The sequence below is a fragment of the Sapajus apella genome, unplaced genomic scaffold (assembly GCF_009761245.1).
Source record: "Sapajus apella isolate SASKATOON/1434 unplaced genomic scaffold, GSC_monkey_1.0 scaffold6, whole genome shotgun sequence".
Classification (NCBI taxonomy): Eukaryota; Metazoa; Chordata; class Mammalia; order Primates; family Cebidae; genus Sapajus; species Sapajus apella.
In genome coordinates this window covers 55522021-55534179 of record NW_022436946.1, presented here as the reverse complement: position 1 = coordinate 55534179, position 12159 = coordinate 55522021, and the positions used below count along the sequence as shown (strand labels likewise).

The following is a 12159-nucleotide window of genomic DNA, read 5'->3' as shown; positions in this document are numbered from 1 at the left end:
ACTGTCAAATCTGTCAAAATCATTAACATAGCACTTAACACAATTTTTCCAGATGCCATTCATGCACTTTGTCGTCACAGCCTCCCAGGCGGTAGCGATATTCTTGATACACATCAAAATGTTGTAGTGTTTCCAAAAATCTACAGCAGAGCATTCGTGGCTAATGATTGTGGTAGTAAAGTCGAATGGTCCTAAGTTGCATAGGCCGTAAGTCGATCAATACCTGTACTCTCTTCTGAGCTTTCAAATAATTTCAGTTATTTTTCTAAGATTATTCTTTTTTTAATGTGAAATGGGACCTTTAAGAGGTTTCAAGACCAAGTCTTTCAAGCTTAAATGAAGGGAGAAGGATAAGGTTCTCATATACTGTATTTTTTACTTGCCAGTTAAGAGTTTCATTACCGGAGGTTTGTAGAGATAGCACCACTGCTATACAGGATTTTCAACAAGAAGCTTCCTTCTGCATCAAAGATTACCTTTTTGTGTTTAATATGGCGGGGATTATTTAGCAGGGGTCATTTCAAGGATACACTGTGAGCAAGTGCAATGGACTCTAGGCACATAAGGCAAACAATAATGGGGACCTAACAGGACTCTGGATCACACATTGCTGTCTTCGTGTTCTAATACTGAATTTGGTCTTCAACCCATTGCTGCTAGTGAATTCTTTTAAAATCTCTTTCCTTACTTTCCAGGCAAGGTGCTCCTTTACATGCAATGGTCAGTGCAAATCATTGTTAGGTAAGGTTCCTCCTTTTGTAGAAGATTGTCTTGAAGTTTCTGTATATGACTCCTTGACTCCTATAAACTTATTTATTTTCTACTAAATTTTTAGGGTTTTATAAGAAAATCTAACCTTTTTTACTAATCATCTGAGTTACTCTCTTTTGAGCTTTCAAATAATTTCAGTTATTTTTCTAAGATTATTCTTTTTTTAGTGTGAAATGGAACCTTTAAAAGGTTTGTTCTTAAGGATAATAAAACTGTTATTCTTTCATGTTTTCTAATATGAGCACAGAATATTCTCTATTTGCACATTTAGATATTCATTTTAATATGATTGTAAGATAAAAGTTGGATGTGTTTCTTCTACCCATCAGCGTTACATATTTAGCATTAGATACTTAGGTTATATATGAGTATCTTATTCAAAGAAATGTAGTTTTTTTTAAATTAATTAATTAATTTATTATTTTGTTACATTTTAGGTTTTGGGGTACATGTGAAGAATATGCAGGATTGTTGCATAGATACACACGTGGCAGTGTGATTTGCTGCCTTCTTCCCCATCACCTACATCTGGCATCTCTCCCCTTGCTATCTCTCCCCAACTCCCCACCCCCCACCGTCCCTCCCCTATTTCCCCCCAACTGACCCCAGTATGTAGTGCTCCCCTCCCTGTGTCCATGTGTTCTCATTGTTCAACACCCGCCTATGAGTGAGAACATGCGGTGTTTGATCTTCTGCTCTTCTGTCAGTTTGCTGAGAATGATGATTTCCAAGTTCATCCATGTCCCTACAAAGGACACAAACTCATCATTTTTGATGGCTGCATAATATCCCAAGGTGTATATGTGCCACATTTTCCCTGTCCAGTCTATCATCGATGGGCTTTGGGTTGTTTTCAGGTCTTTGCTATTGTAAACAGTGCTGCAATGAACATTCGTGTGTACGCATCCTTATAGTAGAATGATTCGTAATCCTTTGGATATATACCCAGTAATGGGATTGTTGGGTCAAATGGAATTTCTATTTCTAGGTCCTCGAGGAATCGCCACACTGTCTTCCACAATGGTTGCACTAATTTACACTCCCACCAACAGTGTAAAAGTGTTCCTATTTCTCTACATCCTCTCCAGCATCTGTTATCTCCAGATTTTTTAATGATTGCCATTCTAACTGGCCTGAGATGGTATCTCAATGTTGTTTTGATTTGCATTTCTCTGATGACCAGTGATGATGAGCTATCCCCATCAAGCTACCAATGACCTTCTTCACAGAACTGGAAAAAACCACCTTAAACTTCATATGGAACCAAAAGAGAGCTCACATAGCCAAGTCAATTCTAAGCAAAAAGAACAAAGTGGGAGGCATCACACTACTGGACTTCAAACTATACTACAAGGCTACAGTAATCAAAACAGCATGGTACTGGTACCAAAACAGAGATATAGACCAATGGAACAGAACAGAGGTCTCGGAGGCAACACAACATATCTACAACCATCCGATCTTTGACAAGCCTGAAAAAAACAAGCAATGGGGAAAGGATTCCCTGTTTAATAAATGTTTTTGGGAAAACTGGCTAGCCATTTGCAGAAAGCAGAAACTGGACTCCTTCCTGACACCTTACACTAAAATTAACTCCAGATGGATTAAAAACTTAAACATAAGACCTAACACCATGAAAACCCTAGAAGAAAATCTAGGCAAAACCATTCAGGACATATGTGTAGGCAAGGACTTCATGACGAAAACACCAAAAGCATTGGCAACAAAAGCCAAAATAGCAGCTACTCAGGAGGCTGAGGCAGGAGAATTGCGTGAACCCAGGAGGTGGAGGTTGTGGTGAGCCGAGATTGAGCCATTGCACTCCAGCCTGGGTAACAAGAGCGAAACTCGGACTCAAAAAAAAAAAAAAAAAAAAAAAAAAAAGCCAAAATAGACAAATGGGACCTAATCAAACTCCACAGCTTCTGCATGGCAAAAGAAACAGTCATTAGAGTGAATCAGCAACCAACAGAATGGGAAAAAAATCTTTGCAGTTTACCTATCTGACAAAGGGCTGATATCCAGAATTTACAGAGGACTAAAACAGATTTACAAGAAAAAAACAAACAAGCCCATTCAAAAGTAGGCAAAGGATATGAACAGACACTTTACAAAAGAAGACATACATGAGGAAAGGTAGTTTTTAATTTTTGGTCACAGCCACTGATGTATTTCTTTCCTTAGAGAACTTAAAATATTTTACAGTTTTAATTGTTGACTTATTCTTTTCTAATTTCTCTTTTATGTGTAGAGTTCTGTACAGTTAAGAAGGCTGTCTGTTTTGTTTGTCTTTGTATCTTCACTGCATAGGATAGTGCATGGAAATCAATAGGATTTAAATGTATATGTGAATAATGATAAATTTTAGATAGAATGCCAGGCTTATTATATGAATAAGGCAGACTGTCTCTTTAATCTATGCCAGATCAGGCCTCAAACCTTCACAATCTTCAGCTTTAAATGCATGAATTTTGTGGTATTCATTTCTTAAATTGGTAGAGAGAAATATGAAAATACAAGGAAATATATCGAACCCCAATCAGGAACAGCTAAAAGAGTAAAAACCTGGCAAAATAAAAATATTATATATATATATATAAACATATGTACATATATATGCTACTATAAAATATAACAATAAAACTGATTGTACTTTTTCCATATTTATTAAACATATAACAAGAAAATTGGCCTTTACTTACATGGAAAAATAAAAACTGAACTACAGCAAATAAAAATCTCACAGTAAGATCATTAATGACAGGAAAAATAGCCAAAGGGCATTACAGAATATTCTTTATTTTCAATATCTTCTGAAAAAAAGAAGTATCAGTTTGGCATTATGGATACAGACTTTGTAAAGGCAAATCATCTTTTAAAATTTGTTTCAGATGTACAAATAAACTACAGTAAAATATTTAAGACACATTTTGACATGAGCTAAATGTAAGCCTGGAATAATTTGCTAAATGTCAAGAGAGGGAAAAAATTAGACCAAATGGTTGCCCTTAAGCTTAACTATAGTATTTTCTTGTATCTGTGTTTAAAAAGTCACCACTGCTAGCTAACAGAAAACATTAAATCAAAGGGATTTAGCATTGTGGTTAATGTCTTGTTCTTTATGATCTCCACGGCCCTAGATATTGCAGCACATATTTTACACATGTAATTCTGCTTTGGGACTGCTCTAAAACCATCGTACAATGTGCTGAATTAATAATGCTTATAAGTGTAACATATACAGGGAGAGTTTGAACAACTCTTGATGAAAGGTGATATATATTTATGAGGTGCCAGATGTTTGCCTTTAAAAGTAATTTTTATTAACCCACACTATTGAGATTTGTATTGAAGTGGTCTCTTTGTGGTAGTATATTGTTTAAAATATGTTCTGTGAAATTTAGGCACAATGGGGTGAATAAAAGAATAAGTACCTGTCTAAATTTTATGTATTTTTAAAAATTGAACCATGGGGGTATACTTTTAATGCAGGTGCATTGTATTAGGCAGAAAACAATAAAAGGGGTTATATATTTCATATGCAACTGCAGGTTTTAAAAAAGTACATATGATTATTTTCAATATTTTATTTTCTTTTTATTATGGAGGTAATCATGATATCATATGCTCATGTATCGTGTTTCTTGCAAGGTGTTCAAAACATATTACAGTAATTCAGTATTTTACTTATAACTTTCGTTGAGGGAAGCAAGGACAGTATTATTGCCCCATTTTATGGACAAGGCAACTGGTTAACAAATGGCTGCTGTCTAAATGTCAGAGTTTTTTTTTTTTTTTTTTTTTTCCTCTGGCCTTGCACATCATGTGTCCACTAAGCTGATTCTGTTACTGCTGACCACCAGAGTCACCACTCCTTTGACTACTGCCCTGGCTATTGTGACTAGCACACTTCAGAGTGTTCATTTCTTTCCAAACACAAGGCAGAGTTCATGCTGCAAATTTTAATGATAGTTTACTGAACATTTCAGGAAGTAGAAGGTGTACATTACAAGGTGACTACATTCAACAACTGGCCAGGTGCAGACCAGTCAGATTCCCCTTACTGGCTTGCTTCCTGTCCTACTGCTGACTAGTTTCCTTGTGGCCAGAGCGATTAATCTCTTGTCATATTACAAAGCCTGATGTATATCTAATCTAAGCTCCAGAAAGAGTAGAACACATTTTCTTCCCTTAATCTAAAATCCACTTCCATAGGTCCCAGAATTTTCTTCATAGGATGGAAATTTTCATTTCTTTTAAAGATAGCATCCTTCTCATCTACACAAGTGTGTTCCATCTCATGGTCATAACACCAAATTTACATAATAGTCAAATCTACTATGTCTGCCTTATTTGGCCTTGAATAACACTATGTATTTGATAGAAACAGCCTGGACAGATGGGCTTACACCTAATTTTATTTCTACTCAATAAGGAGTTAGTATACACTGGCGTTCAGTCTTATTCAAGTTTTCTTGTTTTTGTCATATATGATCCTAGGATGCATAATAGACACGTCAGCAGAACCTGAAGTTCCAAGGCCTATCCACACACTGGGACATGTTTGTGTCTCACATACTTATTTACTCAATTACTGATTCATTAAACAATTATTTAAAAGTGCGTCTGAATGTGATGGTTACTGAGCCACACAATGTAACCGAATTAGGCAGGCTGCCTGCCCTCAGTCATCTTGTAGTATAGATAAAGTAAGCCACAAACAATCATCAAACATTTTTCTTTTTAAAAAAGTGTGCCAGTTTTCATCCATGTATTTGTTCTCCACTAGACACCATCTGGAGGGACTTTAAATCAGGTGCTCAAACAAGGAACGGATAACACTAATTCCCTTGATCTCCCTCTTTTACTCTCACAACCCGTCTTATCTCTGAAAAAGCTGAAGGCATAGTTTTAGAAGTCTCTTTACCAATGCAATGATTCCATGCATAATTAATAGAACCACTTGTTCTAACTTATCCAGTGAAGTAATGAAAACAAGAGAATGGGCAGCTGTTTTATCTGTAAATTTTTCTAAAGCAAGAAAAAGAGTTTTCTGAATATTGGCCTCATCAGTAAACTTAGAATGAACAGTGATGAAAGAGTATGTGAAAATAAAGACTGAGTTCCTTTTATATAATTTCTTAGGGACATACTTGGTTGGAAATGAGTTTTCAAATGGAACCATAACTCATCTTAAACAATTAAAACCTTACTTTTGTGCATATTGGTCACAAACATACTTATTTTCTAATTTGGAATGCGGGGTAGTTCTATAGTTTATTGTGATAATAATGAATCATAAATAGGGAAAATATTGAAGAAGGAAGATTCTTGAGTATATAAAATAATCACAGCTTAAAATATCAAATATAATTTATTTTTAAATTTTATGTAAATCATTTTTTCTTATCTTTGTAAGTTATAATAATGGTTTTGGTTTCTTATATAAAATCATGAATTCATGCAATCTTAACAGTTGGAAGGTGCCTTAGAAGTCTCTTCCTTCTAATTCATGCTCAAGACAGAAATCCCTTCATCCCCATCATGCTTAAATGATTTGTTTGAACACTTTAAATGAAAAACTCATATTTTGAGGCAATTTATTTCAATAATGGGCAGCCTTGATGGCTCTTAGGATTTCTCTTCATTGTGCCTTAATTCCTGCCCTTTTAGTCTTCCACACAGTGACTTTTTTGACCCTACCTTTTTAAGTATTTGAAGAGAGAAATAATATGCCCTCCACTACCCTTTCTCTTTCCCAGAAAAAAACCTTTTCTTTCTTGCTTTCTTGCTTTCTTTCTTTTTTTTTTTTTTTTTTTTTTTTTAACAGAGTCTTTCTCTGTCGCCAGGCTGGAGTACAGTGGTGCGATCTCAGCTCATTATAACCTTCAACTCCCTGGTTCAAGTGAGTCTCTAGCCTCAGCCTCCTCAGTAGCTGAGACGATAGGCACACGCCACTGAGCCCAGCTAAGTTTTGTATTTTTAATAGAAACAGGGTTTCGCCATGTTGGCCAGTATGCTCTTGATCTCCTGACCTCATGATCTGCCTACCTTAGCCTCCCAAAGTGCTGGGATTACAGGCGTGGTGGCCTGGCCAAAACCCTGTCTTTGTGTCCAGAGAAGGATATACTATTTCAGTCAGAGAGAACAACATGAACAAACATGCAAAGCAAGCACCTCATGAATTGAGCTAGCAACATGGGCTAGAAAATGAAATATATGAGAAGCAGTAAGAGAAACTAGAAAATAAATTGAAAATGAAGATTGGGGTCTGATTGTGGGTAGCTATAGGCAAAGGGATCTTTGATGATTATTTTTAAGTAAGGATAGTGATATGATCAAATGTCTGTTTCAGGAGGATTGATCAGACATAACTAATCATGTAGAGAATTAATTTCCAGTTGTATATGAATTTTTTGTCCGTTATTCTCTTCATGTCAACTTTTTGCATTCAGGCCCTTATGTAATCCCCTCTCTAAGCATGTAGGCTGAACCTAGAAACTTGCTTGTAACCTATAGACTATAGCAAAAGTGCTGGGATGTCAGTTCCATGATTATGTTACAAAAGATTCTAACTTTCCCCTTAATAGCAGACTCTCTCTATTACTTTTTCAGTTTGCATGCTTTCTTAAAGCAAGCTGGTACCTTGGAAAGGCCTATGTGCAAAAAACTGAATGTGGCCTCTGGCCAACCACCAGCGAGGAACTAAGGCCCTCAGTCCAGCAGTTTGTGAAGAACTGAATCCTGCCATCAACCATGTGAGCCTGGAAGTGGATTCTTCCCCAGGTAACCTTCAGATGACTACATCCCAGATGACAGGTTGATTACAACCTGTAATAGGGCTTAAAATAGAGGATCCAGTTAAACCATGACTGGACTTTTGACCTAAGATATTTAGATAATAAGTGTGTGTGGTTTAAGCTGCCAAGTTTTTTAAGTTTTTACACAGCAATAGGTAACTAATACAGGGCTACATGTGTGATATTTTGAAAATATGTGCTAGTTCAACTTGTGATGATATATCTCCTGGTGAGCTGAAGGAATTTCACCTGATACATAGGTTGTGATTATATAGGAAATAGACATATAAACATTGTGAACAAGAGTATTGTGATACCCAGAAATAATAGGGGAATGACAAATATTTGGATGATAGATTTGATTTTTTCGTTCTGGTATATATAAATTCATATTTACACATTAAAACATAGAACTGTATTCTCTGGACTGAGGTATTATTGACAGTAAAAGGGAATATTACTGTGTCCCTAAAGAGCATACCTTAAATTTTTTGTGTGAGAGTTTTATAATTGCAAAGCAGCTAGAGTGTACAAGGCTAAAATATTCAAGTAGTTTTTTAAGCTGACAGAAGACCAGCAAGATAAAGGCTCTAGTTAGGACCTCAAAAAAATAAAATAGAGGTTATCTCTTATATTTTGATGTGTGCTTGCTACCATTTTTTAAAAGTGAGAAATTCATTACAAATACTTGAATTTACAGAAGAGATCTTTGGCATTGCAGCCAAAAGCTTAAAAACTAAAACAACAACATATACAAAATGAAGTGTTGCTAAACCAAATCAGACTATTTTATCCTGCCTTGTCCAAAATATTATTCCATTTTCTTGTGAAAATAATTTATTAATAGCTCTTATGATTTTGCATTTAAAAATATTGACTAGGTAATGTGATCAGGTTTCCTTACTGGGAAAACAAGCTTAGGAAAAATGTATAAGAATGACTCCAGGACACTACAGACATAAAAAGGCTTTGAGAATTTGGGGGCCCAAATCCAGGAAGATATTGAAAGCCAAAAAGTATACCCAATATTTGCGCATACTTCTCTCATAAGTTTAGGTGCATCTGTAGATTCTTTTGGAGACAAATTGATCAGAACTTTGGATACATTTGCAATGCCAAAGAACAGAAACTCAAGTCTGTGCTAGATGAAGGCCCCTGGCAAATCCCTATCATTTGAATTAGGACCTCCAAAGGGCTGCACAGTGGAAGAAAAACCAATTCAGAAATAAGAAATAACCGTCCTGAGTGGTAACTGGATTCAGATGATCATTAATTTCTGGTGCTTCTGGCTGCTGGCCTAAATCAAATATAAATCCTCATTTTCACCTCTGGATAAGACATAGCCTTTCAAGGCAGACCAGAACAACTACAAAAACTGGACAAATTATAAAATCACTTATTTAAATGCATAAGAGACAAACAGAAGCCACAAGACCTATATAATGTAAAATTCTAGCAAAGGAAAAATTTATGGAGGTGAGATAAGGATATGCAGCCATTCTTGAAGGCATTTGTTTGTCCTAGGCTTGAGACAAACGCTGAGACAACTGAGCGAACCCATGCATAGGCAAACTGCTAGGGAACAGAGGGAAAAGCAGAGAATTTTGTGGGGTTGAGGGTCACATGGGACTGGATTGAAATAATTAGAGGTTTCAGGGAGCTCAGACACATAGCTCGTCTTATCCTCAGTGTATTCCCTGAACTCCAAAGCTGCACAGAGCTGGAGGCCAAAACACAAAGACTAAAAATTAAAATGTCTAAAAATCACAGGGATATCCTTTATATGTGATATTCTTGCCTTGGAAGACTAACTGTTGCAAATATGTCAATTTCTAGCAGCTGATTTAGAAAGTCAATGCAATCTCAACCAGAATTCTGAACAGTATTGTTTAAGAAAAATTGACAAATGGATTGAAGAATAAATATGGGAATGCAATTGACTAAATTTTGAAAAGAAATTACAAAATTGGAGAACCTAGACTGTTAGGTATCAAAACGCAAGCTCTATTATCAATCTTTATTTGAAATATAATTAATATATGATAAACCAAACATTTAATATATACAATTTGATGAATTTGCACATATGTGTGCACTCATAAAATGTCATAATAATCAAGGTAATAGACATGTCCATCATCTCCAGAAATTTCTTGTATCTCTGTTTTGTGTGTGTGTGTGATAAGAACACTCAACGTGGGATTTACTCTCAACAAATTTTTAAGTGCATAAAATGGTATTTTTGACTATAGACACTATACCTTGAAGCAGATCTCTAGAATGAATTCATCTTGCTATACTAATGAAGACAGGTTGTATTGGCACCAGGACAGAAATATAAGCCATTGAATTGGAATTAAGAGTCCAGAAACATACCTTGTACATATAGTCACATGATTTATGACACATTTAGTACCACAATGCTGCACCGCAAATGTTGTCTTTTCAATAAATTATCTTTTGTCAGCTGTATATCCATATTGTAAAAATGAAATCTGACCTGGTGGATAATAGATCTAAATATGAAAAGTAGAACAACAAAGTTTATAAAAGATAACATAGGGGCATATCATCTTTACTGCTGAAAAGGGAAACACTTCTTATATTAGTCACAAAAGTTCTAACACCAGCAAATAGGCAGAAAACAAATTAAAATAGAAACAACTCTATTATCAAAGATACCATGTGAGAAATATACAAGAAGTCTCCCAAAATGGTTGAAATAGTTTTAGACACATGTAACTAAAAGAAGGTCTATATCCAGAATTTATAAAAGACTACAACAAGGCCAGGCATGGTGGTTCATGCCTGTAATACCAGCACTTTGGGAAAATTACAAATATTTATTACATCAATTTCTGTGGGTCAAGAATCAGGCACAATTAATCTGGACACCTGTGACTCAAGGTCTTTCATGAGGTTGAAATTAGGTATTTGGATGGCAGTCATCTGGAGCATCAATGGAGCTAAAATATCTTCTTCCAAACTCACTGATGCAGTTTTGGCAGATCTCTAAAGAATCCACTTCTAAAGTCACTTATGAGTGTCTCTTTCCAAGGCTACCTTATAACATTGCAACTGGCTTTCCCCAGCCTGAATGACTTAAGGGAGAACCAGAGAGAACACCATAAGGGAAGTCATTGTCTTTTTTATTACCTAATCACACAAGGTCCATCTGATTATTTCTGCTTCATTTCATTTTTTAGAACAAGTTCCTAAACTCACAGTATGACTAACAGGGGGTAGGTGTTGTTGAGGTCTATCGTGGAGGTTTCCTACTATAGATGGCAGTGTCCAATTTTTTACCTTGGTGGAGATACCACAAATGATTGCTTTATGTTATTCACTGGGCTATATATTTTTCTTGTAAACTTTTCTTTATATCTTTTTTTTTAATTGCATTTTAGGTTTTGGGGTACATGTGAAGAAGGTGTAAGATTGTTGCATAGGTATACACATGGCAGTGTGATTTGCTGCCTTCCTCCCCATCACCTATTTATTGTTGTTAAAACATTTTACTTTTCTAAAACATTATTTTTATGTTTTATTTTTTTAAGACACAGGATCTTGCTCTGTCACCCAGGCTGGAGTGTGATGCTGTGATCATAGCTCTCTGTAATCTTATAAATTCCTGGCCTCAAACAATTCCCCTGCCTCATCCTTCCAAGCAGCTAGGACTATATAGTATGTGCCACATTGCTTTGCTGATTTTTAAAATTTTGGAGAGACACTGTTTTCCTATATTTTCTAGCCTGGTCCGGAACTCCCAGTATCAAGTTATCTTCCCACCTCTGCCTCCCAAAGTATTGGGATTACAGGGGTGAGTCATCATAACTGGCCTAAAGTTTTTTAAATTAAAAATATACTGTCATAGACATTTCTTCAAGTTTCAAGTGTTCACAGAATGGAATCAAGATAGTATACAATTGCAAAGGACTTCTTCTTACCCATTCCCTTAGATATATGGACTGCTTTAAAACTATTTAGAAATTTAATTTAGGATCCCACTTACAAACAACTAAACCCACCAACAATTAAAATTGAAATGGATAAATTAAATTGAGCTGATCTTTCCCTTAGGAAGCAATTTTTCTCAACACCCTTATTTAAACGTTTCTTACTTAGTATGCTTTTTAGTTGCTTGTGAACAAATTATACCTAAGAGAAAGTCTCAAATTTCAAGTTTTCCTCAAATGCCACTCTCAATATGAGCCTAATAACTTTCCTAATAACATACCATGAGTGCAGTTTTCTAAATTTCAAACGAAAAATATTTTTCTATATTTCATAGAAATTTTCACTAGTGATTTGAATAGGCATAACTATTTTTTTCTGACATATAAATAGTGACAAAGAAAGCATTTTCTTAGTACTTTAATTTGAATAACATGCTTCTAATTGAAATATAACCAATGCATATGGTATTAAAGTAAAAAGGAATCATTGCTTGAACTAGTCATCTGATAACAATACACATACATAAATAGATTCTTTCATGGATAAGAGAGGAGCAGCTTACATCTAAGCGTACTGCTCACTCATTTCTTGACAAACTTGACAAATGTCACAGCCCAGTCAGTCACCTTGG

General features: G+C 35.4%; 1 long non-coding RNA gene across 1 annotated transcript in view; it reads left to right on the top strand.

Annotated features, from left to right (window-relative positions):
• The first annotated feature begins 309 nt into the window (after positions 1-309).
• Positions 310-12159, top strand: part of LOC116549577 — an 88888-nt gene continuing 77038 nt past the window's right edge. Inside the window, exons 1-2 of the long non-coding RNA XR_004267945.1 lie at positions 310-741; positions 7387-7557. This is a non-coding gene — a long non-coding RNA (uncharacterized LOC116549577). The remainder of the gene's footprint in view (positions 742-7386; positions 7558-12159) is intronic.